Source organism: Hipposideros armiger, unplaced genomic scaffold, assembly GCF_001890085.2.
Source record: "Hipposideros armiger isolate ML-2016 unplaced genomic scaffold, ASM189008v1 scaffold_139, whole genome shotgun sequence".
In the NCBI taxonomy this organism is placed as follows: Eukaryota; Metazoa; Chordata; class Mammalia; order Chiroptera; family Hipposideridae; genus Hipposideros; species Hipposideros armiger.
In genome coordinates this window covers 2122125-2128171 of record NW_017731489.1, presented here as the reverse complement: position 1 = coordinate 2128171, position 6047 = coordinate 2122125, and positions in this window count along the sequence as shown.

Below are 6047 nucleotides of genomic sequence, written 5' to 3'. Positions count from 1 at the left end.
ATTTGGAAGACCGAACTGTGCATTTTTGCCATAGTTTACTGTTTTACTTCCATAAAGGGAAGAACGTGCATCAAGCTTGTGAAAACTTGCATAAAGTTTACGGTGACAATGCTCTACAAGAACATCAGTGCCAGCGATGGTTCACGAAATTCTGTGCTGGTGATTTTAATTTCAATGACGCTCCTCGGTCAGGGAGGCCCACCGAGGTTGATGCTGACAAAATAAAGCATTGATTGAGTCAAACCCATGTTACACGACACGAGAGATTGCAGAAGCATTGAACATCTATCATTCAAGCATTCATGACCACCTGAAGAAGCTGGGATAAGTAAGCAAGCTCGATATTTGGGTTCCACATGTACTCAAAGAAGTTCATTTGACAGCGCGTATAAAAATCTGCAATATGCTCATTAAATGTGAGGAAAACGATCCTTTTTTGAATCGACTGATAACTGGTGATGAGAAGTGGATTGTTTACAACAATGTGGTGAGCAAACGGTCTTGGTCCCGATGTGATGATTCACCTCAAACGACATTGAAAGCAGACATTCATCAGAGGAAGGTTATGCTCTCAGTGTGGTGGGATTTTAAAGGTGTTGTGTTGTTTGAGCTCCTACCAATCAATTTGAATGTGTACTGTCAGCAATTGGACAGTTTGAACGAATCCATCATCCAGAAATGTCCAGAGCTTTTTAATTGTAAAGGAGTTGTGTTCCATCGCGACAACACGAGACCATGCACAAGTTTGATTACCCGTCAAAAATTATTGGAGCTTGGATGGGATGTGTTGCCACACCCACCATACTCACCTGACCTAGTGCCGTCAGACTTCCACTTGTCTCACTCTCTTCAAAACTCCTTGCGTGGTATAACATTCAATTCAGATGAGGATGTAAATCAGCACCTTGTTCAGTTTTTCGCAAATGCAGACAGGTCATTCTATGAATGAGGAATTATGAAGCTCACTGAAAGATTGTAAAAGGTTATCGAACAAAACGGGCAATATATCATTGATTGATCTTTGTTCTTTATATAAATAAATGACCTTTGAAAAACATAGACAAAATAGGTCATGACTTTTCCGACAACCCAATAGTTCTTTTTTTTATTTTTTGAGGAACCTCCACACTGTTTTCCATAAAGGCTGCATCAATTTTGCACATTTTTTTAAGCCCAGCTTTTTAGTTTCAAAATTTACAAACCGACCAGAGTTGAAAGAACAGTACTTGAACAGTATGGCCTTCACTAAATGTTAACATTTCACAACATTTGCGTTCTCTCTCATTATGTAGGATTTCCCCCCCGAACCACTGGAAAGTTGTAAACAACACTGCCTCACCCCCAAATACCTCACTATTATCACATGGAAGAAATTTAATACTATTTCAGTCATGTCATTCAGTATACCATCCATATTTAACTTCCCTTTGTTGTCCCAAAATGTCATAAACATATATGAGTACACACACACATTGTTTTCAATTCAGGATCTACCCAAGACTCACTTGCTTCATTTGATTTCACGCCTCTCTATATAAACTCCTTTAGTCTACTACTCCAATACTAGTACTCTCACTTAAAAAAAAATCTTTCAAAATTTTGACATATTTGAAAAGTCCAGACCAAATGTCTTATAGACTGTGTCAATTTGGATTTATCGAATTGTTTCCTCACAATCAGATTCAGGCTAAGCTTTTTAGTAAGAAGAGTCGGTGATGGTATACTTCCGCAGGGAGGCACAGTGTTGCTTTGTCCCATTATCCATGATGCCAAGTTGGATCACTTGGGGAAGGTGCAGTCTGGCAGACCTCTCCAAAGATACCTCTGATGCTCCAAAACAGGTAATCTCTGCAGTGATAGGCTGAGACCAGGTGACTACTTTCACCCAGCAGGAGTAGCACACACTGATAAACACTGAGCTCACTGGTTATAAAGTAATTTTCTAATCCTATCATTCCTTCTACGTTTAGTAGCAGCCATTCCTGTCTAAAGGAGAGTACCCTCCCCCTTTTTCTCCTTTTCTGCTTTTTCTTTTCTTCTCATCTCCTCCCCTTCACAACTCCCCTCCCCCTCCTGCTTTTTGAAAGACAGTGTGGATTCCTAGATTCATTTTAATTCAGTTATTATAATCAAATACCATTATTATTATAGGTGCTCAAATTGCCCATGTTTGGCCAGTGGAATCCCCTCCTTTATCCTTACATATATCCTATCAATCTTTGAGTACTTCCTTGCTTTCTGACACAAGCCCTGCTATCTCTCATTGCCTTTTCTCTGCCTTAGGCAGAGAAGTCCTAGTGGCACTTAGAAAATTAGATCCGAGTACTTCGTGTGCTCATTGCTTCTGGGATAGCATTTCTTCTAGGTCCTTTCAGGGGACAAAATAGATATAGATACATAGATGTATAGATATCGATGTGTGTATATAGGTATATACATATATATATATTCATATAGATATAGATATAAAATAGGAAACTGTATACCCTTCACTCAGTACTGTTATAAATCATGAGTTCATACTGATACCTCCCATTCAAAATCCAGCACCATAAGGCTCACTCTAATCTTCCCCTTCCCATATTTATATCTTCCTTCTCTCACTGAAAACCCTCATTCATGTCAGCATCAATAGATTTACTCATTTATTCTATGCTACAATATACACAAACTAGTTGAGACTTATACACCAGGACTACCACCAGCAACAAACCTTCTAAGTTCAAGATTTCTTTGCAGTTCTTTTTATCTTTTTGATATGTGAGGGAGGAAGAAACGTGCTTCTACCCTCAAGGTTCTTGCAGCTGGTCTAATCAAATAGATATGATAGATTGGCAAGAGACAATGACCAAATTTAATTACATACATATGAATGGGAACCCCACATATATGAGATAGTAAGAAACCCCATATACATGAGAGGTTCAAAGGGAAAATGAGGTAGATATGGCATTCTGAGCTAAAGATGAGGTAAGGTACCTTGGGTTTCAAGGGGGAAGAAGACCATTGCAGGACACAACAGCAGACGTTCAGTAATTAGAATTTTGCCCTGCCCTATATGTGGGTCAAAAGAGGTTATCTCTGGTAATCTCTTATTATGGTCAAGGTCCCTAATTCAAGTTCTTCTGGGAGTTAAAGGTACAGAAGTTTCTCTTGAGCCTTCAGGGTCTTGATTGCCTTTAGCTTTAAACAATCCACATAGCACAGAGGCACATCTTGGGTGACTTGTTCTGAACCCCTATGGATACATCCTTCTAAATGGTGTGCCATTAGTGTTCAACTTACTTAAATTAATTTGCTTTTTCAATGTGGTTATTAATTTGATATATCATTAGATTTGTTTTTATTTGCATCAGTTTTAGAGTTGCTTTTTCCCTCCTTTTTACTCAATTTCATTTTTTGACTGGATGAAGCATTCACGTGGTTCAAAATAAAATCATACAGATGTTATCACCCGAAGACTGGTGTTCCCATTCATGTCTTATCAGTAACCATCTTCATTTGTTTCTAGTCTGTTCTTCCATCCTCCCCAAATTAAGAATATGTGTCTACATATTTGTTAGTTATCTATTGCTGTATAACTAAGTTTTGCAGCTTAAACAAACATTTATTACCCCAGAGTTGCTGTGGGTCAGAGCTCCAGGGGGACTTAGGTAGGTACCTTTGACTCCAGGTCTCTCATGGGAATGCTATGCAATCGCTTGGATCTGCAGTCATCTCAAGGCTTAACTGGGGCAGGACTCGCTTCCAAGCGCCCTCAAGCTGGCTGTTGGCAGGCCTCAGGAGATCCTCTTTCAAGTTCATGCATGGGACTATGGGCTGACCTCAGATCCTCGCTGGCTGTCAGCCAACCAACGTATTAATTTCCTGGGCTGTCATGACAAATTACCACTAACTGGATGGCTTTAAAGAACAGGAGTTTATTCTCTCACCATTCTGAAGATTAGACAGTCCAACATCAGCACGTGTGCAGGGCCATGTTCTTCCTGAAGGGAGAATCCTTCCTGTCTTTCTCCTGGCTTCGAGACATGGCTGGCTATCCTTGGTGTTCCTGGCTTGCCAACGCGTAACCTCAATTCCTGCATCTGCCTCCATGTGGCATTCTTCCCTCTGTGTGTCTGTCTCTGTCCAAATTTCCTTCTTATAAGGACACTGGTATTGGATTAGGGCCCACCCTAATCCTGTCTGACCTTAGCTTAACTTGATTACATCAGCACTAACTCTATTTCCAGAAAAGGTCACACTCAGAGGTATAAGGTGGGTTAGGACTTCAGTGTATCATTTTGGGAGTCACAATTCAACCCACAACAGCTGGAAATACTAGTTTCTTGTGGCCTCTCCATGAAACTACTCATAATATGGCAGCTTGCTTCATCCTAGAGAGAGAGAAAGAGCAAGATTCCAGGATGGAAGCCACAGGCTTTTTGTAACTAGCGGCATCCCACTGCTTCTGCTATATTCTGTTTGCTAGAAACAAGTCAATAAGTCCAGCCCACACTCAGAGTCCTTTCTCATCCTTTATTACTGCAGCATTGTTCTCCACTGTGTGGATGGACCCAGCTTCCTATGGTGTGATAAGCAGAATTCTAAGACGGTCCCCAAGATTATTGACCTCTGGTGTACACACACCTTCTCCCAGGTATTCAAACACTAACCTATAGATGGCTGTGAAAGGATTTTGCATATGTATTAAAGTCCCAAATCAGTTGGCTCTATGGAAGCGAAGTGAGACTGTCCAGCAGGTCTGATCTAATCTTATGAGCCCTTTAAAACAGAGAGCTTTCTCTAGCTGGTCTCAGAAGGGAAGTCAGCGCTTCAAATCACGAGAAGGATTGGACACAACACCTTAAAGATGGAGAATGGCATGGTGAAGCTTGTAAGTGGTCTCTTGGAGCTGAGAGTGGCCCCTGGCTGACACCCAGGGAAAAGCAACCTCAGTCCTGAGAAACTAAATTCTGCCAACAGTAAGGATGAACTTGGACGCAGATGCAGCCTCGTTAGTTCTCCAGATGAGAACTAAACCAACACCTTGTTTCAGCCTTGTGATATCCTGAGCAGAGAACTCGGACACACCACGCAGACTTCTGATGAACCAAATTGTGAACTAATAAGTGGGTGTTGCTTTAAGCTTGTAGTAATGTATTACGCAGCAATAGAAGACTAGTACATGTGACATATAGATTGTTTTGCAATATTTTGCTATGACAAATAATGATATAATGAATAAATGTTTGCATATATTGTTTTTATTGGAGGAGGTGTAGCTTCAGGGTAAATTCCCGGAAGTGGGATTGCTGGGTCAAAGAGTAAATGCATATGTATAAAACCTGCATCTGTTGATGCAAAATGATCGTCTAGGAATCCTTACATGCAGTGGTTTATTCAAGCCAAAGAGGCGTTATTTCCATGTTACAGATGAGGGGGCTGAGGTCCCAGGAGCTAACTGGCCTGTGCCGGGCCCAGGCCCCAGGGACATCTCACTTTCATTCTCTTCTCCTGTTTCTGCCGCTCAGGCCTCAGGTGGGGCTTAAACAATCCCTCTTCTACTCTCCAACTTGAACTCTAAGCGAGTCCCTGGAGTTTTGTCCACACAGTGTTTTGAAATCAATACAGTTTGGACAGTACAGTATGTTTGAGGTACCACTTGACTCTTGCCATAAAAACAAGTCCAGTCCCCAGACTGTGGGAAAGTCGTGGCCGTGTTTTCCTTTCTAGGGCAGGGAAAGAAGTATGTGACTTTTTGTACCCCCACTCTCATCTCCCCAAGTCCCTTCCAGACTCTTGACTACGTGGCATGTGCGTACAAAGGCACTGGATTTCCCCCTTTCCTGTAGCTCCCTTCGACACCTAAACTCCACTATTACCCTGTGTGCCACCAGCGTCTGCTAATATACCCAAGTCCTCAGGCGTGCACACATAATAGCTAGTCATTTATATTTAGTACTTAGCAATACACAAGTTCCAACCTTTGAAGTATGAGGATTCCTGTGTCATGTAAACTAAAATTTTAAAAACTTTGGAGTCCCTATAAAATAGATGGTAGTATT